This window comes from Pseudorca crassidens, chromosome 4, assembly GCF_039906515.1.
Source record: "Pseudorca crassidens isolate mPseCra1 chromosome 4, mPseCra1.hap1, whole genome shotgun sequence".
Taxonomy (NCBI): Eukaryota; Metazoa; Chordata; class Mammalia; order Artiodactyla; family Delphinidae; genus Pseudorca; species Pseudorca crassidens.
Window position 1 is genome coordinate 72,981,957 of NC_090299.1, and position 26,064 is coordinate 73,008,020.

A 26,064-nucleotide genomic window follows, 5' to 3' on the forward strand; every position below is an offset into this window, starting at 1 on the left:
GTTAAAATCCTCACCTCAGGGCTTCCCTGGTGGCACAGTGGTTGAGAGTCCGCCTGCCGATGCAGGGGACACGGGTTCGTGCCCCGGTCCGGGAAGATCCCACATGCCGTGGAGCGGCTGGGCCCGTGAGCCATGGCCACTGAGCCTGCGCGTCCGGAGCCTGTGCTCCGCAACGGGAGAGACCACAACAGTGAGAGGCCCGCGTACTGCAAAAAAAAAAAAATCCTCACCTCAAACTTCATAAGCTTTTTCAGTGTTGTATAATTTAAATCCCACTTAATTCTATTTTTTGTACACTCAGTCCTCAGTGAAGAAGACCGTATGACCATTCTCTTCACCAACCCTCCATATACTTGCTGCCTTTTATGTTGTCTAATAGAGTGCTCTGTCTAGGCCTAAGAGTCCAACTTCTTCAAACTTTTTCCTGAGAAAGTTGAAAGTTCAAAATAACTAGTAACATACGGTGACTCACAGATACACACACAAAACGGCCCAGTAAGAGATGGAGTGGAAAAGGCAAAAGCAAGAGGGGAATCACGTTGCTGGTTCCTTCGGGTGTGATAAGCACAGAAGCAGCTAACTTTCTAGGTAGGGAAGTGTTTTCCTTCCCACTGAAATTTTGCTTCCATCCAAGAGAGGCCATGTTCTCAAAAACGGGGATCATTGCCAAGAATCCTGTCCTTCAGTTCTCCTAAGTCAAAGAATAGAAGAAAGGATATCAGGAAAACCACTCACCATTAATGTGGAGAGAGCTCTTTGTCTGATTCTGACTACCAGAGTCTCAGCAAAGGGAAGTTCGTTTGTCTGTTCTCAGATCATGAGCAGGTGAAGATGTTCCTTCTCAGCTTGGACAATGAACCTGGATGGTTGCCTCTCTTTTCAGCCCTTCTTAGAGCTGAATTTCCCTGGACACCTGCCACTACTCCATGATGAGGTGCCCGGAGTAAATAAGGGCGCTTCCTGTTGGTCGTGAAGCCACAGCAAGGCGGAGCAGTGAACATGGATTCCGGTGATGTGGACGAAGGCATCTCCGTGGCCAGTTCTGGTAACTCTGGCTCCAGGAGCTGCCAGCTCCTCCCAAGTTCAGCGTGGAAGCTGCACTTGCAGTCGAAGTTTAGATTATCACCGAGCGATGAATACTTTCCCCTCCTACTCACCCTCGCCAATTATGAGAACGTGGGGTTGTTGCCATCATAAACCTTTCCTGGAGTCCCCCGTTACTGGGTGGCTCAACTAATTGGAATTGCAATTGCAATTGCATTTCCTGCATTGGAAATGTTGACCTCAACTGCAACCAAGGTGCCAAAGTGCAGACAGCAGAAGCTCATTCTCCCTGGGGTATGAGACTGTCTGAAAGATGCCTGCATCTTATTTTCAAATCCCTTCAGCTCAGTTCAATGAACATTTGCAGAGAGTTAAGAGCTAGAAGCAGTGTTATAAACCGGCCCGGGGAATAGAGGCCCCAGATCTCCAAGTTCTCTGTTTGTACTGCCTTCATTGAGGCTTTGTCAATATCAGTATTGGCCATCAGCCTAGGGCGGCTAGGCTGGTCTTTTCAGTTCACCGTGTCCCCCTGAAGTGGCATGGTCCACGTGGCAAGGGAGAGGCTGGCCTTCAGTCGTTTCTCCCACTTTCTCTGAGTCGCCCCAGGAGGTGGACGGAAGTACGGCTTTGACAAGTCCTGCCACGGGTGTATTCCCACCTCTGCGTTGGGTGACTCTCCCTGAAGTGTCTCCCCAGGGTGGCCAGTCCTTTTGCATTATTTGGCTGCACCTGGATCAATACTGTTCATGTTCCATCCACCCACCTATAAACTCGCAGCTGTGACTATGGAGTGTGTGGGGCAGCAAGCCAGGTGTACCTCAGGATGCTTTTCTTTTTTTTTTTTTTAAATATTTATTTATTTTTTTAATTTGGTTGCACCAGGTCTTAGTTGTGGCAGGCAGTCCCCTTAGTTGTGGCTCACAGGCTCCTTAGTTGTGGCATGCGAACTTTCAGTTGCAGCATGCATGTGGGATCTAGTTCCCTGACCAGGGATCGAACCCGGGCCCCCTGCATTGGAAGCGCAGGGTCTTATCCACTGTGACACCAGGGAAGTCCCTGCTTTTCTTCAATGTCATATAGCTGTGCAGTTTTGGCAGAGGGGACAGCAGTCGTGCTGGGCATGTCCCCTCCTCGTCTCTGCCCCAAGGGGATGCTGCACACACCAACTCCTTTGACCTTGAAGGTGGAAGAAGACCTGTGAGTCTTCTGATCTACCCTCTACCCATCTGAAGGTAGCATCGTCTCCAGAATAAAGGAACCAGGAACCACATGCCAGAGGTCACCAGCAGGTCAGTCCCAAGCGCTAGTCATCTCAAAGCCAAACGTTCTAAACTGATTGCCATTATTTCTCCCTGCCCCCATCCCCTCTCCTACAAATCTCCTTGTTCTATAGAAACTGTATACTACCTACCCTCTTCATCCGTGCTTAAATGGAAAGAGGAACATAGAAAGAGTAATCAGGGTCTGTCAATGTGCATGCCCAAAGTAATGGAAATGAAGTAACCCTCTGTAATGATCCAAGGATGGATCGACCCAAATGTAACAAGAGAGCTCTGCTGTCTATGATCCTGACACCACCATTAGGAGTTAGTCTGGGTCCTGTGAGAAGCAAATGCCAGGATGAGGTTAAGCACGCAAGGACTTGATTAGGGAAGATGCCTGTGTGAGCGACAACAGGACAGGAGCTGAGAAAGGTTGGGAAAGCACATGGAAAAGCTTAATCATGTGTTTGTTGAATGAATGGGTGGATGGATGGATGGATGGATGAATGGATGAATGAATGGGCAAAGTATAGTTTGGAAAGGGGAGGAGAAAGGAAGCATCTGGGTACAAAACGATGTGAATTAGCAGAGTTGCTATTAAGTTATAGGCAGGGTAGATATTCAGCTGGGGCTGTACTGGGTGTTTTACTCCTGACATCTCCTCTGATTGTTCAGGTCTATTCAGACTGGTTGATGCCTGTGCTGTACTGATTGCTAAATATTTTGAAAATCATCCCTAGTTACATGGACTATCATATCGCCTAGAATACCTGGTGATGTTTTCACAAACGGAAAGTTACTTATTTCTGATGGCCGTCCCACCGCAACGTGGGGCCACGACACATGCTGCGAATTCTCGCAGATGGTGGTGGCGTCATCATAAGGGCAGCTGCCCAAATCCATTTGCTGTTCTGTGACTCTGATGGAGGGCAATTTAGCAAATTGAGGCTATGTCCATTCCAAGTTTCTGAGGAGCTGCTGATGTTTGCTCTACTCTCCCTAGGAAAGACTTTATATTACTTCCCCCCCCCCGCCCCCGCCCCAGTAAAAATATACCAGCAACCAACGCTGGTGGACTTCTTTGTTCTCTTATAAGCACAGGACGGCCTCCTCAGACTGGAGAGTATTTGAAGAAAAAATAAACTGAGACCAAGTGAAATGTGACCTGTTATTAAAGTTTTTATACTCGCAACATGCTGAAGTAATGGGAATACCTGGGGAGCAAACTGATGAAATGTCTAGACTTAAAAGCCAGGTGGACAAGAAGAAGAACTGGCAGATCCCATGAGGATGTGGGAGCTGGAGACAGGGAGGAACAAGAGAAGGGAACTCAGGAACCCCCGGAGATTGTACCAAGGACCCTGAATTCTCATGGGTGGTGGTATTGGGGTTTAGGCCAAGTTTAACTAGCGCTCCAAAGAGTATATAAGGGGATACACTTGGTATCTGGGGTGTACTTAGGTTAGCTGGACTTGTTTCTTTTTCTTTTTCTTTTTTTTTTTGCGGTACGCGGGCCTCTCACTGCTGTGGCCTCTCCCGTTGCGGAGCACAGGCTCCGGACGCGCAGGCTCAGCGGCCATGGCTCACGGGCCCAGCCGCTCCGCGGCATGTGGGATCTTCCCGGACCGGGGCACGAACCCGCGTCTCCTGCATCGGCAGGCGGACTCTCATCCACTGCGCCACCAGGGAAGCCCTGGATTTGTTGTTTCTTGTAACCAGAAATGAATTATGAATATCAGTCAAAAGTCAGAGACAGACTAATTTGGCTTTCATATAATTCTCCAGGACTGAAAATCTGTGCCCATGTCTGGGATGGGGCTGAACCACTTGGGTGGGAATAGCAGGTCACAGGTCACCAAGAAAAGAGCAATGCAGGAGCAGGAAACTGGAAAAGATGACGCTTTGGAGGTATAGAATTCTGAGGGAAGTGACATGCTTTCTTACATGCATTTAAACTCCCCTTCCAGAGTAATAGAGTGGTTTCATTTTCTGACACAGGGCACAAGCTCTCTTTCTCTCAGAATTCTAGTCATTGCTTCTCTCCTGCGTGGTAATGCCTTCACCCACCCACCGAAACACACACCGTCAGTAGCCCTGAGTCTGCACTGTCCCTCTGCTCACCTGGGAAATGGCCCCTTTTCATAAGCTGTTTTCAATGACTGGATTTGTTTACAGCACCTGTTTGCCACCCAGATTGATACAGTGGCCCAAAGTCACACACAGCCCTCTTCTTTCCTCTGTACCAAAGGTCTGCAGGAAAGAATAGCTAAAAATCCCTGCCTTTTTGTGGCAGGTGGAGACAGAAATGAGTTTAGGGCTGGGCAGCGGAAAACTCAAGGAATTTAGACTGCAGATATCCCACCTCGGATATTGATCAAACTTGTGAAAATTAGGACAAAGAAAAAGCTTAAAAAATAAAATCAAACCAATCATAAACGAATTGGAGAGAAGCAGAATTGAGCATATCCACCATCATGAAGAACATGGCATTTACTCGTCACTCCATTAAAACCGCACACCCTCAGCCAACGTACCAATGACGTCCTGTGGCCAGATCCATGCCGATTCTCAGTCCTCATCGATGACTTTTCCCTTTCACTCTACTCCAGCCACACTGGCTTCCTGGCTTTTCCTCGTGCATAGCAAGCATACCTCCACCTTACAACTTGGTATTGGCTGTTCTTCCTGCTTGGAACACTTCCAGGTTCCAGGTGCCCACATGGCCTGCTTCCTCCCTCCTTTAATTCAGACTCAAATGTCACCATCTCAGTGGGGTCTCTCATGACCACTCTATTTATAATGACAAACTCCTCCCCCTTGTACTCCCAATCGTACGTACCCTGCTTTACCTTTTTCCACATCATTATCACTTCTAACACGTTATGTTAATTGTTTATTTATTCTGTGTATTGTTTATCGTCTGTCTCCTCCCATAAAATTTCTTGAGATCAGGGATCTTTGTTTTTTACACCAATGCCCAGATATAGTCTAAGACATAGTAGGCGCTCAATAAATATTTGTGGACTAAGTAAATTTCAGAGGCTTTCAAACACAAAGTTTAACTAAATGCTGTTAATGTGATGAAACGAGGGCAAGAAAAGAGGCAAATGAAACGATAAAAAGACCTGAAGTAGCGTATTCACATCAGCAAAGGTGAAATTTAAGTTTAAAATCACTAAACAGGACCAAAAAAAGATATTCCATTATGATAAAAGATACTTTTTATAAAGAAGGTATAACAGTCATAATCCCATTTGCATCAAACACCAAAGTATGCATCAAACGTTAAACATCTAACTATAAACCAAACACTTTTAGAAATATAACAACAACTTGATTTTTAAAAAAGAGTTCTGGTGGATAACTTTAGGATGCCATTAGAATGACCTTGGAATCGTGAACAGAAAATCAGACAAGACAGAAGAGATGCGCAAAAATAACGCAAGGTAATCTAACGATCTATAAGAGTTGTTGAAAGGATCTATAAATACTTGAGAATAGAATCAAGTAACAAAAAGATGAACAGGCTGTAAACAAGTGCTAAAACAACCTCTTTCTCTTCACATACTCATCAGAGAATTAAGGGAGAATCCAAGGAACCTGGATCACAAGATCACTGCAAGACTTGGAGTCTCCATTAGCCTAGTGAAGTGGAAGCTGCCGGGTCAGTTATGGTCTATGACCAGAACTTGTATAGCATAACTTCTCCCATATTCTAATGGTAGAAAGAGTCACAAGGCCACCCAGATTCAAAGGGATGAAAAAATACTTTCTATATCATGATGGGAAGTGTCAAGGTCACACTGAAGAGCATATGGGATGGGAATTGTGGTGTGGTACCCATTTTGGAAAATACAATCTACTACAACAGATAATTGGAATATTTAAAAAGAAATTTTAATATATTTTCTTTACAATTTACCATGCAGTTGAACATGTTAAAAAATTTAATAAGTTAAGTTATAAAAGTACCCTAAGGGGCTTCCCTGGTGGCACAGTGGTTGAGAGTCCGCCTGCCGATGCAGGGGACACGGGTTCATGCCCCGGTCCGGGAAGATCCCGCATGCCGCGGAGCGGCTGGGCCCGTGAGCCATGGCCGCTGAGCCTGCGCGTCCGGAGCCTGTGCTCCGCAACGGGAGAGGCCACACCAGTGAGAGGCCCGTGTACCACAAAAAAAAAAAAAAAAAAGTATGCTAAGAAGGGATTATATGTGTGTGTGTGTGTGTGTGTGTGTGTATATATATTTTTTGCTAGATTAATAAATTAAATAATAATGTTTGTAAATTACACTTAAAATCTAAGTAGGTGGATTCTTCTTAGAATATAAAAAACTGGAAAGAACATCACTCACACCCTAAGAAAAAGTAGAATAATCTACAAAATCATAACTCTTCTGGGGTCCATTAGTGATCTGAAGTTGTAGGGCAACCAGCTAGCCTGAAATCTAAGAGAAGATAGGCACTTCCAAGGAAAAAAATATGAGTACTAGCTAATCTGAAGCAGCGCATGGGAAGAAGGCAGATCTGCCGTGAAAGCAAGTAAGAAAAATTCAGCTAAAATCTGTAGTAAATTTCTAAAGTCAAGTTTGGGCTATCATGAGAGTATAGACATATATATGAGTCACATATGAGAGTATAGTACAAATATTGAGTCACAGGTAAATAGAGGAGTCATACCTAATCAGAGGCTCTTCTCCACAGACCTCCTGAGAAAGACTGATGCAGGGTAGAAGGTGGAAGAAATGCTTCCTCATGGATCAGGCCTGTGGAAGGAAGATAAGGAAGATCAGACTTCTCGTCAGAAAGGAATAAAGCCTAAGGCAATGGGGGAACATCTTTAAAATGCTGGAAGGGAAAAACTGTCAACCCCAAATTCTACACCCGGTGAAAAAGCCTTGCAAATATGAAGTGAAATTCAGACTTTTTCAGATAAACAAAGACCTAGATCATTTATTACTAACAGACATGAACTACAAGAAATCTTAAAGGGATTTCTTTAGGGAGAAGGAACGTGATTTGAGACAGAAACTTGGATTAACACAAAAAATGAATGGCACTGGAAATTGTAAGAATGAATGGACTGTGGAAGTCAGTACACTTAACATCATTTTGGGAGCACATCTGTAATCCAATGTGATTATAACAGGCTATTTAATTTGCCTGAACTGCTCTGAAGGAAATTCAGCATTCTAAAGTATAATGAGAATGGTTATTTATGTACTATTTTGGGGAAAAGTCAACTTAGTTAAGGAAGAATGAGATTGGGACTAAGTTTATTAAAGGGCAAAGAAATTTTAATTTGTGTGGTCAAATGTTAAAAAAAAAAGTAATGGAGATAAGAAAAGTTCAAGGAAGTAAAATGAGCATTGAAACTCTAAAGAAAAAAGGATTACATTTAAAAATCTATCACTTTAATAATTTAAAGCTTAAATTAAAAGAAAATAGTACCAGAATAATGTTCTGACACACGAGCCATCCTAAAAACACCAAAAAACTTATACTATAACAAACGTAGTAAGGTAGATAGCTAGTGGGAAGCAGCCGCATGGCACAGGGATATTGGCTCGGTGCTTTGTGACAGCCTGGAGGGGTGGGATAGGGAGGGTGGGAGGGAGGGAGACGCAAGAGGGAAGACATATGGGAACATATGTATATGTATAACTGATTCACTTTGTTATAAAGCAGAAACTAACACACCATTGTAAAGCAATTATACCCCAATAAAGATGTTAAAAAAAAAAAAAAAAACTTATACTAACCCAATATATCTATTTGACTGTATTGGACAATTCTGGAGAAAGAAGGAAATAAGGGCATAGATGAATTGACTCATTCTTTTTGTTTACAAACAATTAATTATATAGCTTTTGGTATGTGCTAATTTCTATTCTAAGTACTTTATGAATATTAAATAATTTAACCCTCACAAAGACCCTATGAGGTAGATACTATTATTTACATCTTACAAATGTGGTCAAGGTCACATGGTAAGTTCAAGATTGAAAATAAACATATTTTCCCTAAAGTCTTTGCTTTTAATCTCTGTGCCATACTGCTTCCCAATACAATAATTGAACAAAACCCTACATTTCAAATAAAGATAATTTTCGTTACTTTTTATATGCCTGCAGAACATTTATAAAGACTGATCATGTAGCTGGCTACAAAGAAAACTTCTGAAATTCAAAAAATAAAGATTTTATAGGTTATATTATCTGATCCCACTTCAATGAATAAGAAAAAAATTATGAAAAGATGACCAAAAACTGTCTACTTGAAAATTAAGAAATACTTAGAAAATATTTGGCTTAAAGAAGAATCAAAAGGGAAATTACCAACCATCTTGAAAGCTATGAAAAGGCAAACTTTGTAAAATACTCTAAGACTCTATGAAATTATACTAGAAAAATTTTACAACCAAAAGCCCTTCCTTGTGAAAGAATAAATATGAGAAGTAAAGAAACTAAATCCACATTCTAAGAAATTAGAAAAAGAACAATAAAGAGTGATTATAAGGGTAAAATCTTAATATAATAGAAAGGAAAAAAGTAGTTGAACACATAAATAAATTTAAAATCTTGTTGTATTAAAAATCTATACATTTGATAAACAACCTAATTTTTTAAAAGGAGAAAAAGCAAAATTATAAAATATCAGGAAGTAGAAAGAACAGATATTAAAGTGACTAAACATATTAAAAGAAAATATAATTTGAAACTTTATGGCAACAAATTTGAAAACTGGAAAAAACATTGGAAAGGAAGAGGGAAAATGATCTATTTTTGCAGATGATATGATTGTAAACCTAGAAAGCCCAAAGGCATCTGGTAAAAATCCCCTAGAATTAAGCAGAGAATTTTGTAAAGTAGATGGATCCAAAAATATGCCAAAAAAAAAAAAAAAATCATTAGCTTTTCTCTACTCTAGCAATAAAATAGGAATGGAAAAAAATCATTTAAAATCAACCCCTATGGAATATTTGGATATAACAAAAAAAGGAAATAACAAAATCATACTAAATATGTAAAAGGAGAAACGGAAAGACATGCCATATTCTTGGATGAGAAAACTCAATGCCATAAAAATGTTCCCTCAAATTGTGTATGGATTTCATGAAAACTCACAATAAGGTGGGTATTTTGGTTGTTTGTTTTTGGCAATTGCATAAAGTGATCTTAAAGTTTCTAGAAACAAATTAAATACTAAAGAAAAGCTAAGTAATTTTAGAAAAGTAAAAATGGGGCAGAGACTTCCTCACCAGTTATTAGAACTCTGTAGAAAGCCACTGTATTCAAATAAGTACCTTATTTGATCCCAGTTTGATTGCACATCCAAGGATATAGTACAAATATATGAGTAAGAAGATAAAGCAAAGCTTTTGCAAGAAAATCTAGTAGATTATATGTACTATATTGTGCAGGAAAACTTCCCTGATCAAAACTGAGAAGTCAAAAGCTACGAGAGAAAAGATAGGCATATTTAACTCTAAAATTATAACTTTTAAAGCAAAGATGTCATAAAAATATCATTGACCATAATAGGTTTGCAGAAATACATATCGTGCAGATAGTATATTTAATTTTTATAATATACAAATATTTATTATAATTTGACAAGAGAAACAAGAACAAACCAGGGGACTTCCCTGGTGGTCCAGTGGTTAAGACTCCATGCTCCCAATGCAGGGGGCCCAGGTTGGATCCCTGGTCAGGGAACTAGATCCTGCATGCCGCAACTAAAAGAACCTGAATGCCGCAACAAACATCCCGAAGATGCCTCATGCAGCACTTAAGACTCGGTGCAGCCAAATAAATAAATAAATATTTTTTAAAAAAGAACAAACCGGTAGGAAAATGGACAAAGTCTGTGAATGGGCAGTTCACAGAAAAACAAATCCAAATGTCCGAGAAACAAGGAAAGATCCTCAAATTCACCCAAAGTGAGGGGAATGCAAATTAACAATGAGATATCATTTTATACCTACCAAATTGTCTAAAATTTAAAAGATCTGAAACACTTCTTGCTGGCTGGGTTGTAGGAAAGGGATCACTTTCACGGTCAGAATGAAAAATGCTACAGCCTCTTGGGGAAGCAGTATGGCGATATCTACTTCAAATTTAAAATACATATACTTTTAGGCCAGAAATCTTTTTCCTGGGAAACTCTCCAATAGAAATAAAGTCAGTAGAACATAAGGGCTCATATAAACTGTTTTTTTGGAAGGAGGGAGTTGTTTTATTTTGTTTTTTTCAAATTGTCTGTGAAAGCTACAATGTTTCAAGCAATAGGGAATGGCTGAATAGACTATGGCGTAGCCTGTGATAGAACAACACAGCCATCAAGAAGAATGACATAGAGTTCTGCTAATTGACAGGAGGAATTTCAGAAGTCATTGTTGACTGAGTAACGCACAGTGCAGAAAATAAAGGGTAATATTTTTCTATTTTTGTAAAACAAACGATGATCAGAAAGCACCTGTGTGTGTATGTGTGCATCTTTATGTGATTATATAGCCATGGGTAAAAATAGGAAAGATACATATTAGATTATTAATAAGGGTTATCTGTGTAGGTGGTGGGTTGGGAATTGATATGCTTGTAAGAGAAGAGGAGGCACCAAGCCTAAAAAAAGGAAAACAAACAAAAAGACCACCCACACATGACCACACACATGTACCTATGTTTAAATCCCTCACATACATGCATTTGTGAAAATGTATGAATGTGTATTGTTCAGACATAAAGAGCTCACCCGGCCAGTTCAAAGGACTCTGCCTCCCAGATAACTTTCTCCTTTCTAGGAACATTTGCTATTCCATTTGTACCCCTGTACCAAAACATTCCCCAGGTAAGAATTTCTGATTCTGGGATTCCCATTCTTAATTCTAAGACCTACCCTCCCATGGCATAGTGTTTCATCTCAGAAACAGCGCTCAGAAGGGCTCCAACTTCCTTCTAGAAATGAATATATTTTGGCCTTTCTACCTCTGTCCCTTCTTATCCATACTTCCTTCTGTGAAATGACTCCCAGGTTAACCTTTGTAAGTAAAGCAAATCACACCATTTGGGGCAGCTTCTCTAGGGGGGTCGGGTCATGGTTCTTCTCTCCCCACAACAGAGAAGTCAGAAGGTGAAGGTACCTGGATAATGACCAGTTGCTCTTTAGGTCATAAGTCCAAGAACTTTAAAGTTGTCTAAGTTGTGAACTTCTTCAGAATCAAATATGAGGTAAACTATAAGAAGACAAGAAAACGAACTCGAGATACCATTGGTCAGCCCACGCTGCTGACCGCGCCCTCGGTGTTTACAGAATGTTTACTAGTTTCACATTCCGTGCTCACATCCACCTGCTTCCCTCCGCCTCCTTGTGGTGGAACAATTTCCTTCACTTCAAAGGAAGCTCCAGGTGCAGGGAGGACCCAAGGGGTGTGGCCCCCCCTCAGAATCTGGCTCCTCTTCTTAATGAAACATCTCCTCCCTTCATCTTATCCCAAGTTGACTTTTGGAGCTATTCCTCAATTCATTCATCTGCTTTTGAACTCTGAGAGCGAGAAAGAAATGTAGTTTTCTTTTTTCCTCAAGTCACTGACCCTAGCTGTGTCATGACGTTTCAAACTGATTAACTGCAGAAACAGGAGGGATAATTACACATGTCACTAAAGAGAAAATGACACAAGTTAAAGGAAGGCGAATAGGCTGTGGGAGATTAGTTTTAAGCCATAACTTTTGGGATGGTTTGTTAATGCAGAATTAGTTAACTGATGCTGTGTCCAACCCCTTTGCCATATGGTATGCTTCTCTCAATAAGAATTAGGGACCATTTGTCCACCCCTGTGAATCTGCCTGCGCTGGCCTTGGCATGCTGTGGCAGTTTCAGAGCCTAGGCATTGAGGGACTTTGCAGCTTTCACTCTTGCCCTCCTGGAACCCTGAGATAGACAGGCTGTAAAGGAGCTCAGGCAAGTCTACTGGTGAATGAGAGACCTTTGGAAGAGAATGGAGGCTCTCGCGAATGGCCAGCACTGACTCCCAGACTTGGGAGTGAGGCCATCTTGGACCTTCCGGCTGAAGGCAGCCTCACGAGTGATCCCAGGCAAAATCTATAGAGAAGTAGCTCAACCAAGCCCCAGAATTAGGAGAGATAATAAACGGTTGTGGGTTTAGCCACTGAGTTTGAAGTGGTGTTATCATACAGCAATAGCTGATTAATAGAGTGGCTTGGATGTTTTAACTGAGTATATATCTTTTCTTTCTCTATTCTAGTGTTTCCTGTATAACAGGGCTCCTTTTTCATTTTTTTCCTAGAAATCTGGGAAAACACATTCTCTGCATGGACACAGCTAACTCCTAAATACCACGTATTTAATGGTTCCTGGGAGATAGAAGATTGCAAAGGCAGGCACCACGTCTTATATCTACTCTTCAGGAACCCATACCTAGGATAGCATGGCTGGTGGGAGGTTAGCACATGTTGACCAAATTAAGTGTCTCCTGGGACACCTGTTGCTGCTTTCATCTCCTTTTCTTAATACCTGCATGTGTCACAAAACGAATAGTGACTTGTTGTTGATTTGGTTTAGCTGGCCAGCTCTGCAGATGTTCCCTTGTTGCCTCACTTTTCCACATAGAAAGCTCTCAAAGATCCCAGCACGGAAGAAGAGAGCCTCTCTCCACTTGTGGAGGAACTGATCTCATTGGTCAAGAGTGTACTGATTACAGTACTACTATTGGCAGGAGTGGCAGAAGCAGCAGCTAATGTTTGTTGATACCTTATCATTATGCCAGTCATCACGCTATTCACTTGACATGAATTAACTAATTCAGTTAATTAGTAATCTATCATTTCCATAAGGCAACTGAGGCACAGATGGGCTAATTTATCTGCCGAAGCGAGCACGGTTACACGGCAGAGCCTTAGTGCTTAGCAAACACTCTTGACTCTTCGTGGCTAATTGTATAGTTACAGCTGAAAGGTTTAAACTAAGGAATATTAAACATAGTCATTTATAAAAGTTATCTAACAAGAAATCACCTACAAATGACAATCTCCAAAACTTTTAAATATCACTGTACTTCTCATTAGTCAAGAAGCAAGTATTACTGAGAGTATGTGTCTGTGTGTGTACACAGAAAATTATAAAACATATAAACAAATACAAAAAATAACATCATATAAGAATCTTGGCTTTAAAGGCATTTACACTATTTTGAAGAGAGCAGACTTATACGATGAAATGGCCAAAGAATAAGACAAGATAAAACTGAAAAAAGAGCAAAGTCGTTCTGAGACCTCACCTCTTGCAGGGAAGAATCTGAGTCATAATTCAAATCTCCCTTTCACCTCGAAGCAAAACCACAGCTTTCATGTTTGGATGTCACGGCACTAAAAGATGGTTCAATAGCCCAGACTAACCTGTGTTAGTAACTAGAGTAATCTCCAGAAAAGAAAATTTACTTTGGGATTTAAGATGATCAAAATTGATTACTTTTCAAGAAGTTTAGCAACTCAAAGCTGAAAACACAGCTGGGGAAACACTTGAATGTGGGTCCATAAAAACTCCAGAGAAAAATCCATCCTTCTGCCTCATGACGCAGATACTACACAACATACATGAGCCTATGGGGAAGCAGTTAATATTTTTACACAACCTTGTCGGTGAAGAGAAGAGAAAAATGTAGAGAGACATGCCCACCCACATCTTTGATGTGTGTAATGTAAATATCTTTCTTGTTTTATTGAAGTAAAGGCTAAAGGATTACGTTAAGTCCACCTAGTAAATTGTAACATGGGGATATTAACCAAACTTGTAAAAATCTGATTTATCTTCTCAAAATTTAGTGCCAGTAGAATTATTTTTGTTGGGTGAAAAATAACTGTTCTATTTTTTGACCAGCAGTTAATAGAATTGGGGCCAATTTTCTCTATATAGGATTATTTTGACCTTTCTGTCCCTGGAAAGATAGACCTCTATATATTAACAATGATTATCTCTGGTAGTATGATTAGGAATTGTTGGTTATTTACTTCTCTTTGCTTTTCATTATTTTTGAAATTTCTCAAAATAGCATATATTGTTTTTATAACAAAAAGATATTGATTTTTTTAAAACAATCAACCTACCTAATTTCCTTGCTGATAGACATTTCTACAGTATTCAAATAATTTGCCTTTAACTACTTTGCCTACCAAATAAATCCTTGTCTTCATTTTATTTAAAACAATTTTCCAAGGAGGATGGACCTAGAATCTGTCATACAGAGTGAAGTGAGTAAAAAAAAACAAATACCGTACGCTAATGCATATATGTGGAATTTAAAAAAACGGTACTGATGAACCCAGTGGCAGGTCAGGAATAAAGACGCAGACGTCGAGAAGGGACTTGAGGACACGGGAAGGGGGAAGGGTAAGCTGGGACGAAGTGAGAGAGTGGCATGGACATATATACACTACCAAGTGTAAAATAGATAGCTAGTGGGAAGCAGCCGCATAGCACAAGGGAGATCAGCCCGGTGCTTTGTGACCACCTAGAGGGGTGGGATATGGAGGGTGGGAGGGAGACGCAAGAGGGAGGGGATATGGGGATATATGTACACATATAGCTGATTCACTTTGTTGTACAGTAGAAACTAACACAACATTGTAAAGCATTTATACTCCAATAAAGATGTGGAAAAAACAAATTTTCCCTTCCAGAAGAATTCTTATGACCAATTTTCACTGATACCTGGAAATTTATGCCAAGGCTAAAAAAACTTTGACACAGGACTTGAGCCTTGGAAAAAAATTACTATGAGGAGGAAAGAAATTATGCCTTAAATTTTTTTTTCAGATGACTTGCTGTGTAGTTCATTAGCAAGAGACACAAGAAGTACTTTCTAAAATAATGGTCCAGAACCTTGCTCTTTGAGATAACAAGGCTCTGTTTTTGCAGGTGGCCTTCTACTCAAAGAACAAAAACTGGAAGCATCCATTGAATTGCCCTGTTTACATGTGTTGAGTCATGCTAATGGAAGAGAGCTAATCAAGCGCTGGGTACAAAGCCCTTTATGTAAAGGAAAAGGACCAGCTTCAGATTCACTAACCCCAGATGCAAACACTTTCATGTGTCTCTACAAAGACTCCAACCTACTGAGGAGGACCCTGGAGGCAGATCAGGCCAAAAGAAGGATCATGTGAGCCAGAAATGTGAGCCACATACAGAATTTTAGATTTTCTAGTGGCCACATTTTAAGTAAAAATAAACAGATAAGTAAATTTTACCACTATATTTTATTTAACTAAATATATCCAAAATAGTATCCCTTCAGTATTAGAAAGGTATTTAGATAATGTACATTCTTTATTAAAAAACAGTCTTTGAATTGCAGTGTATATTACACTTACAGCACAGCTCACTTCGGACTAGCCACATTTCATAGTGGCTGCCTTACTGGACAGTGCAGCTCTAAGATGAAAATGTTATTCTCACCAAGTAGGATTACAGGGTCTTAAGTAATTTTTTTACATTGAGATATAATTCACACACTGAAATTCATCCTTCTAAGGGTACAATTCAGTGGTCTTTAGTATCATCACAAGACTGTTTATCACCACTCTCTATCACCACAATCTAATTCCAGAACATTTTCATCATCCCCAAAAGAAATTCCACACCATTATCAGTCACTCCCAATTCTCTTCTTTCCCTAGCCCCAGCAGCTACTAACCTACATTCTGTCTCTATGGATTTGCCCCTTTTGGGCATTTTATATAAATGGACTCATTTATATGTGGCCTTCTGTATCAGACTTCTTTTACTTAGCATAATGTTTTCAAGTTTTATCCATGTTGTAGCGTGTATCAGTACGTCACTTCTTTTTAAGGTTGAATGCTATTCCGTTGTATGGGTATATACCACTTTTTTTTTTTTTTTTTTTTTTGCGATAAGTGGGCCTCTCACTGTTGTGGTCTCTCCCGTTGCAGAGCACAGGCTCCGGACGCGCAGGCTCAACAGTGGCTCACGAGCCTAGCCGCTCCGCGGCATGTGGGATCTTCCCGGACTGGGGCACGAACCCGTGTCCCCTGCATCGGCAGGCGGACTCTCAACCACTGCGCCACCAGGGAAGCCCACCACATTTTAACTATTCATCAATTGATGGGACTTTGGGTTCTTTCCACGTTTTGGCTACTATGAACAATGCTGTTATGAACATTCATGTAAAAGTTTTTGTGAGAACATGTTTTCAGTCCTATGGAGTATATACCTAGGAACGGAATTGCTGGGTCAAATGGTAACACTGTGTTAAACTTTTCAAGGAAAAACTTATTAAACCGTTAAACTGTTTTCCAAAGTGTTTGCGCCATTTTATGTTCCCACCAGCAGTGTATGAAGGTTCCAGTTTCATCCCTGTTTGTTATCGTCTGTCTTTTTTATTATAGCCACTTTTTAACAAATGTGGCGTCAGCTAGTGTTTCACAGATTAAAAAATATTAAAACTGTGCTTACAAAAATGCAACAGGGGCTATGACATTCCTGCAGATTTCAGAAATTAGCGATTAGCCTCACATTTGCCAAGTTTACCTGTAAAGAAACACATTGCAGCTTTGTTACAAAGCTGTTTTATTCTCTCTGTGCCATCAGCCATTGAGGTGAGTTCTTTTAGCGACAACAATGAATACTTATCAGCAATTCCCCAGTGTTTCATATATATTAGCTCGTTAAATCCTCACACTGGCCCTAGGGGGTAGGTGTTATAATTACCACCTTCATTTTATGGTGAGCATTCTGAGGCCTGGGAGGTTAACTAATTCCCCAAGATTCCACAGCTTAGGGTCCATGCTTTTAAGCCATTAACTTACTTTATCTCATTTGTTAACACTACTTGGTAGGAAGTAATCACAGCTGCATCTGCATCACCTGTGAACATGTTAAAGCACAAACTCTAGGGCTCCAGCCCAGAATTACTGCATCACAAACTCTGAGAGTGGGATCCAGCAATTTCTGTCTTAACAAGCCTTCCGTCATTTTAATGTATGCGAACATTTGAAAACCACTGATCTACGGCAAGAACATCATAGGATCACAGTTTATGGACAAACCCCTATATGTCAGATACGGTGGCAGGTGTTAGATGCATTCAGTCTTGAGGCTTCAACACTGAAAAGGATATTACTGTCCTTCTAATGCTTAGAGTCAAGTGAATTCGATAGATGGTTGGCTCAGCATTACCTTATAGTGTGATTGGCTCTAAATTAAGGTATGCACGTGACACTCCGCCCAGGGAAGGGTGAGAAAACTTCCCCGAGGAAATGCCTTATGGAGCCTCCAATAAACTTAGAAAGCCGACATCAGTTTCAGGTCATTCAAATCTATTTGTTACTCCTGTGACTTTCCGGAGAGAATCCAAATTCTAGAGCATGACCTTCAAAATACTTTACTAATCGGCTCCTACTTCTTTCCCTACTTCATCTGCTCCGTAGCTCCTTGCTACTCAAAGCAGGGAGGGGTGGGGTTTGTGCACAGCGCGCTGACATCACCTGGGAACTTGTTAGCAATGCAGAATTTCAGAGCTCACTCCTGACCTACAGAATCAGAATCTGCATTTGAACAAGAACCCCAGGTGATCTGCATGCATACTGAAGTTTCAGAAGTACAGCTCTAGCTACTGAGAAGAACCGAGCCATTCTCCAGAGCTGCCTAACTATAACCTCTGTGCAGCACCGGCTGCCCAGAATGCCCTTCCCTCCTTTGGCTTCTCTGACCCCCAGAGAAGTTGGACATCCTTTCATGGATGCAGGTTGTTCATGGATGCAACCGGACTGCAGGTTGTTTATTTACCTGTCTTCAGTACTAGACTGAGAGCATCTCAAGGTCAGGGAGATCATTTTATTTTCCTCTGTAATTAGCAGAGATTCGGGACTTACTTGCTGCGTTGCACATAATGGGTGCTCAGTCAATGTTCCTTTGATGAAACAATGTGTGGGTGAATGAGATGTGACAAGTACTCAATGTAGACACCACATTTTGGGTGAATTTACCTCGGGGCTTATACTCCCCTCTGTCACAGTCACACAATTCTGGTCAGTTTTCTGGTTCATAAGCATCAGAGAGAACCAGACAGAAACTTAGGGCGACAGGGGACTGGGAAGTGGCCAGGAGTTAAAAGAGAAAATCTAGTTTCTCCTTTTGAAAAGATTGCTTTATGATTTCTCATCATATTTTGATTTACCAGATCCCACCTCAAAAGACAGAGACCGGGACCTGACAGGAAGTGAGCACGGGGTTGAGAGCTGGATTCTGAATACGGTGCTGATCCGGGGTGAATCACTTTGGTCCTTTCATTTCACCTCCTTGGGCTCTCTCTCCTCATTGATAGGTGAGGGAGTTGGACTAAGCAGTCCCTTAGGTTTCCCCCCACCCCATCACAGATCGCTTTAAACACTAAAGTTCTAATATTTGTTAGATATTAATGTAATCTAATGTAGGCAACTTTGGGAAATTAAGGTTTTACATGAACAGGCCTCTGGAGCGTAACCAGTTTGCAAAATCTCTTTCATAGGCAAGTAACACTAAGCTATAAGCTTCCCTTATTTCCACAGACATTTTAAAAAACATGGTATATTGTATTTTAAGGTTTTCATGAGAAGGAAACTATTGAATGGAACCTGCTTCAGAAAGATGTAGGCGTGTCATAAGCCAGGAAGAGTGGATTTTGATCGAGAAAGTTGGCATTTGCAATAAACCCAACTTTGTTCTGAGTGACTAAGTACTTTAGAAACCCCATTGATGCCTCAAAGAGTGCATCGATTAGAAAATACTGACAATTTTCACAACACTAGCCTTGCATGTTAAGGCCCCGGTGTCACGGGAGGGAACAGTGAAGCCCTGTTGGCACACACTGGGCGGCTCTCACACACGGAGACCGTCAACCTGGCCGGGCTGGGGAGACTAGGGCTCCCCTTGTTTCCCTATCACTCCCCCACCCAAGGGCTGGCAAAGGACCATTATCTCTCATTCTGACATCGGAAGAGAGAATCTGAATGCCAGGAAGGAAGTTTTCCAAATCGGTATAAAAACAAAATCCTCTTATTACAACAGGATGCAGTAAAGAAAACAAAGAACGATGCTCATGAGAGGGAGAAGGTTTAAAAGTATAAACAAAACATTTCTGAGAAAACGAAAAATTTCTGAGAAAACCAAATACCCCTAACGTAGTGCAGTTACTTGTATTTGCTGGGGAAAAACAGCATCTCTGGAGAGAGGAGAGAATGAGTAGGGCTGATGCATATGTTGCCAGAAAGATCGCTCACCTTTGTCTATGTCACAGGACTTTCAAATCTAACTTCAGTAACTGGAAGTCAATGGCATTTTCTTTCACAATTCCATTTCCCTTAGAAGTAAACTATTACTCTTTGGGAGGGAAGTTTTCATGAGTTTTGCCCAGAAATGAATATGGCTGTACAAGAAAGGTGGAAAGAGCTTGTCTTTTCATTAACCAGAGATTAAGGAAAATGGTATGTGGTAGTATTTAGTCATAAAGAGCTTTAATAACTTATCCTAGCTCGGGCTGGAAGAGATTTCAAAATAGTGAAATGAGCATGCAGCATGGCTAGAATACATCCAAGTCCGCCACTGTGAATTGCTCGACTAAAATGAGGGCTAACTTCATCTCCTTTACTCCAGGGGATGGAAGGGGAAAGAGGTTTGACTCCACAGAACATGAATGAAAATGAGTCAAGAGCCATTCTTACACAAACCGTATGTGCCTCTCAGATATTTGTCAAGAGTACTGTGACTAAATGGTAGGAAGAGGGTTAGGATAGAGTAAAATATCATTTCAACCACTTGAATTCTCAACTGAAGTAACATGGATGTGTTTCGTTTCTGCTAGAGCTACAGAGAATGTGTAACTATCCAGAGGTTTATATGTAGTCCTCCTAGAATCCTCATACAAACAGCCCGATGAGGTAGGTCTATTATTGATCCCATTTTATAGAAGAGTTCAGTAGCTTGCCCACGGCTGCTTGGCTAACGAGTAGCAAAGGTAGAATGTAAACACGGGTCTGTTTGCACCTGGAGCTCAAGTTCTACGTTTTGAACTTCTTTTAGTTTAAATGACAACCTTGCACTGAAAAATCTATTACATTTATAGGTAGTTACTCCTTAAAGGAAGATAGGTTTTTCTGATTTCCAAGTTACTTTCGTAACCTATGCTCTTATCGCTGTCCTTTCTGTTTGCCTCTGAGAAGCAGACTCTCAGTTTCTCCTTTTCTTGAGGATCTTCAGTGTCACCTTCTTACTGGCTGTCTCCTCTCAATACACTCATGCTCCAGTTTCTCTTGTTTTGAATAATTCTTTACTTGACTCTTTTGTACCTTCTAATAATTACTCTATTTCTCTCCTTTCCTCAACAAGTGGTCTCTTTTGCTGAGACTTCCTGGCTCTCACTGCCCACCCCCGACTCTGCTGCAGTTGCATCCTCACAGGCACTTGTGATCTCTAACCACCAAACCCGAAGGCCTTTCCTTGTTGTCGTTCACCTTGACCTTTCTGCAGCATTTGGTCCTGCAGATCATCCACTGCTTGGAGAGCTGCTTGTGCACATTAGACACACAAAAATTTAATAAATGATTGGTTAAAACTATACTCAAGATTTTATAATTCTTAAATACAATGTATATATGATTAAAAACAAGAAAAAAAATTTTACATGTAAACGTCCTTCTACATTTTTAAAGAATTTATAAGGGGCTTCCCTGGTGGCGCAGTGGTTGAGAGTCCGCCTGCCGATGCAGGGGACACGGGTTTGAGCCCCGGTCCGGGAAGATCCCACATGCCACGGAGTGGCTAGGCCCGTGAGCGATGGCCGCTGAGCCTGCGCGTCCCGAGCCTGTGCTCCGCAATGGGAGAGGCCACAACAGTGAGAGGTCCGCGTACCGCAAACAAAAAAACAAACAAACAAAAACAAACAAAAGGAATTCATAAGAAAATGATTCTAGTTAAGGAAACTGCCCAACATTTCAACAACAGCCCTCTTTTGCAGAGTAAGGAATAAATTCAATAGTATTTAAAAAGATTTATATATATTTGATTAATATTTTAAAAATTATAGGTATATAACATATAAAAATTAACTCAGAATGGATCATTGGCATGGTGACTGCAGTTAAAAATACTGTATTATATATTTGAAAGTCGCTAAGAGAGTGGATATTAAAAGTTCTTACCACAACTTTTTTTAATTAAAAAAATTTTTTTATTGGAGTGTGGTTGCTTTGCGATGTTGTGTTGGTTTCTGCTGTATGGCACGGTGAATCAGCCACACGTATACATATATCCTCTCTTCCTTGGATTTAATGGTAATGTTTTAGTGTATGTCTATTCGAGCTATTTATAAAAGCAATATATTCATAAAATTTTTTTAAATTAGATAATACCGTAATTCTATTTTCTAATCTGCCTCTTTAACATAATAAATTTTGTGACTACTTCTTTAAAAAAAAGCTCTTACCACATTAAGAAAATTTTATAACGGACTTCCCTGGTGACGCAGTGGTTAAGAATCTGCTGCCAATGCAGGGGACACGGGTTTGAGCCCTGGTCCGGGAGGATCCCACATGCCACAGAGCAACTAAGCCCATGTGCCACAACTACGGAGCTCACGTGCCACAATTCCTGAAGCCCACACGCCTAGAGCCCATGCTCTGCAACAAGAGAAACCACCGCAATGAGAAACCCTCACACTGCAACGAAGAGTAGCCCCTGCTTGCCGCCAACTAGAGAAAACCCATGTGCAGCCAAAAATAAATAAATAAATTTATAAAAAAGAAAATTTTCTGACTATATGTAGTGATGGGTCTTACCTAAACTCAATGGTATGATTTTGCAATACACACATATATCAAATCATTATGTTGTATATCTAAAACGAATACAATGTTATATGTCCATTATACTTCAATTTTAAAAGAAGGATCATTGACTTAAATGCAAGAGCAAAAGCTAAAACTCTTAGAATAAAACACGAGTCAATCTTCATGAATTGAAGATTGAATTAGGCAATGATTTCTTAGATATAACACATAAGAAAAAAGAACAAAAGAATAAATTGGTCTTCATCAAAATTAAAAAACTTTTGTGCTCCAAAGGACACCATCAAGAAGATGAAAAGAGAAGCCATGCAACAAGAGAAAATATTTGCAAAGCATATATCAGATAAGGAACTTATCTTCAGAATATATAAAAACTTTCCAGGTTTGCCTCAATTTCTGTGTTTGAGCAATAAAGTGAAAATAATTTTAAAAAGAATATATAAGGAACTATTACAACACAGCAACAAAAAGACAAGCAAGCCAGTTGAAAACAGGGCAAATGATTCGAATAGACATTTCTCCACGGAAGATATACAAATGGTCAAAAAGTACACGAAAAGATGTTCAGCGTCACAAATTTTTAGGGAAATCAAAATCAAAATCATGAGATACCACTTCACACCCAGTAGGATAGCTGAAATAAAAAAGACAGACAAATGTTGGCCTACAATAAGATATCATTTCATACCCATTAGGATGGTTATTATTTAAAAAAAGCAAAACAGAAAAAAGTCAACCCAGGATATGGAGAAATTAGAACCCTTGTGCATTGCTGATGAAAATGTAAAATTGTGCAGCTACTATGGAAAACAGTATGGTAGTTCCCCCCCAAAAAATTAAACATTGAATTACCACATGATCCAGCAATCTCACTTCCGGGTATGTATCAAAAAGAATTGAAAGCAGGGACTCAAACAGATCTTTGTACACCATGTCTAGAGCAGCATTATACAGCATAGCCAAAAGGTTAAAGCAACTCAAGTGTCCATCAATGGATGAATGGATAAACAAAATGTGGTGTATACACACAATGGAATACTACTCAGCCTTAAAAATGAAGGAAATTCTGACCCATGCTATGACATAGATAAACCTCGAAGACATAAGGCTAAGTGAAATAGGCCAGTCACAAAAGGACAAATACTGTGTGATTCCACTTATATGAAGTATCTAGAGTAGTCAAATTCATAGAGACAGAAAGTAGAATGGTGGCTGCGAGGGGCTTAGGGAGAGAGGAATGGAAAGTTATTGTTTAATGGGTACAGATTTTCACGTTGGGTAGATGAAAAAGTTCTGGAGATGGATGGTGGTGACGGTTATACAGCAAGGGAATGTACTTAATGCCACTGAACTACTTAAATATGGCAAAAACAAAACAAAACCAATGAAGCAAACAAAAAAGCAAATGTTGGCAAGGATACAAACAAAAAACAAATATTGGCAAGGATATGGAGAAACTAGAAACCTCATACATTGCTGAGTTTTTAAAATGGTACAATCAGGACTTCCCTTGTGGAGCAGTGGTTAAGAATCCACCTGCCAATGCAGAGGACCCAGGTTTGAGCCCTGGTCCGGGAAGATCCCACATGCTGCAGAGCAACGAAGCCCGTGCACCACAACTACTGAGCCTGTGCTCTAGAGCCTGTGAACCACAACTACTGAGCCCTCATGCCACAACTACTGAGCCTGAGCGCCTAGAGCCCGTGCTCTGCAACAAGAGAAGCTACTGCAATGAGAAGCCCGCGCACCGCGAGGAAGAGTAGCCCCCACTCACCGCAACTAGAGAAAGCCCACGCGCAGCAACGAAGACCCAATGCAGCCAAAAATAAAATAAGTAAATTCGTTAATTAAAATGGTACAATCACTTCTGAGTTTGGTAGTTCCTCAAAATGTTAAACAGAGATGCCATATTACACAGCAATTCCACTCCTAGATAATATATATCCCTAAAAAAATTAAAAATAGATGTCCATATAAAACATGTACACAAATGTTCATAGCAACATTCTTCATAATAGCCAAAAAATGGAAACAGCTCAAATTTCCATGAACCGATGAATGGATAAACAAAATGTGGTATATCCATATAATGGAATTTTACTCACCAATAAAAATGAATGAAGTACATGCTACAACACGGATGAATCTTGAAAACATTATGCTGAGTGAAAGAAACTCGACACAAAAGGCCCCATATCATATGACTCCATTTTAAAGAAATGTCCAAAATAGTCAAGTGCATAGAGATAGAAAATAGGTTAGAAGTTTTCAGGGGCTGGGCAGAGTGGGGAATGGAGAGGGACGTGACTGGGTCTGGGTTTCATTTCGGGGTGACGAAGATGTTCTGAAATTTGATAGTGTTGGTGGTTGCACAACCTTGTAAATGAATTGTACACTTTAAAGGGATGAATTTTGTAGTATGTGAATTATAACTCAGTAAAGCTTTTTCGGAAGAAAAAATAAGTAGGGATTAGCTACCTGCAAGCTAGTGTTCATTTCCTCATTCATTCATTTACCAAATATTTGGGGCACATCCCTTGAGCGAGGGATTGTGTTAGGTACTGGGCATAATGGCATTTGGAAAAAGATTCATGGTGACCAGATTGGAAGGGCACCAAGAATTATATGGACAGGTGACAATACTGGGAGTTAGCCAATACAGAGAATCACATCGCTTCTCAGTCAAAAATCATTTCTTTACATTCTTTTTACCGTAAATAGACAAACCAAGGAAGGAAAACAAGCTCTTCTTCAGCTCTTTTGTGATCCAAAGAAAGCTCCGTGGTGTCTGAGGGGCTTCAGAAAAGAGCTTTAGAATCATAAAAAACAGACTTGAATTTTGATTTTGAAATCTAATGAAAAACACACCATATGCCCATCTTTGCCAAGAGCCTGAAGTGAAAAGTGAAGCTAGGAGAGCAGCAAGCGGTCTGGAGGCCTGGATCTTCATTCCTCACACATCGTTGACAAAAAACACTGTATATAGTGAGTGGCCAAGGAGCTGAGGCCAGCTTGGTTGGACAAGAACGGCATGTGAAAGTGTCACCTGCTCCAACATGTCTCCTTCTTGTCCCCTCAACCGCATTTGCCCCAGGTACATTCATAGATTTTAATGGGGCTGTGTGGCATGGGACAGTTCGTACCCAGACTTTGTCTCTTAGGCCAGTGGTGTCTTCAGGGAGAAGGAAAGCTTACCTAGTGTAAGAAGACTCCCCTAGATGGTGTGAAGAGGACCGGGTTTGGAGTTATTGATTACCTATTAACTCTCTTATCACTGTCCTTGAACTTATAGAGTGGTCCTCAGGCTGTATTCATCATCTTTCCTACCGTGAACTGCTCGTTAACATTTATAAGAAAAGCCCAATCAAGTTTTGTTAAACTGATTCTAACAGAGTTGAGCAATCTTGCTGAAAGTTTAATTTGCTTCCAAATAACTTGGTTGACTCTCACATTACTTCCATAAGAATTCCTACAGATGGTGAGCTCTTACGTTGAAAAGAACTCAGTTACAAACAACTCCATCAAAAAACTGAGATTTTTTTTTTGCTTTGAATTGATTTTTTCCTTTGACTCCAATAAAATGATATAATCCCAAAATAAATGCTCCCAACCTAAAGAAGATTCAAACATTAAAGGAATCAAATAATTGTTGGCTGTACGGAAGCAAAGTAATTTATTTCTCTTTCTAAAATGTGCCAGTGGGTAAGTCGGTCTTGAGTTACCACCCCTCTGAAGATGGATGCCATAATCTGCTCAAATATAATACTCTGAGCAACATGGATGGGCTTGGAGGGCATTATGTTAAGTGAAATAAGTCAGACAGAGAAAGACAAATACTGTATGATCTTACTTACATGTGGAATCTAAAAAGTACAACAAACTAGTGAGTATAACAAAAAAGAGGCAGAC

At 40.4% G+C, this 26,064-nt stretch overlaps 1 protein-coding gene across 3 annotated transcripts in view; it reads right to left on the reverse strand.

The window, feature by feature from the left end:
• The window catches only part of LNX1 (ligand of numb-protein X 1), a 200,907-nt gene that overhangs the window by 146,372 nt on the left and 28,471 nt on the right, over positions 1–26,064 (reverse strand). For 2 of the 3 annotated variants that reach the window (XM_067735957.1, XM_067735953.1), the window contains exon 2: positions 6,983–7,068. The exons of the other annotated variant lie outside the window; for it this stretch is intronic. The gene's annotated coding sequence lies outside the window, so the exon portion shown is untranslated. The remainder of the gene's footprint in view (positions 1–6,982; positions 7,069–26,064) is intronic. 3 annotated transcript variants of the gene reach the window in all.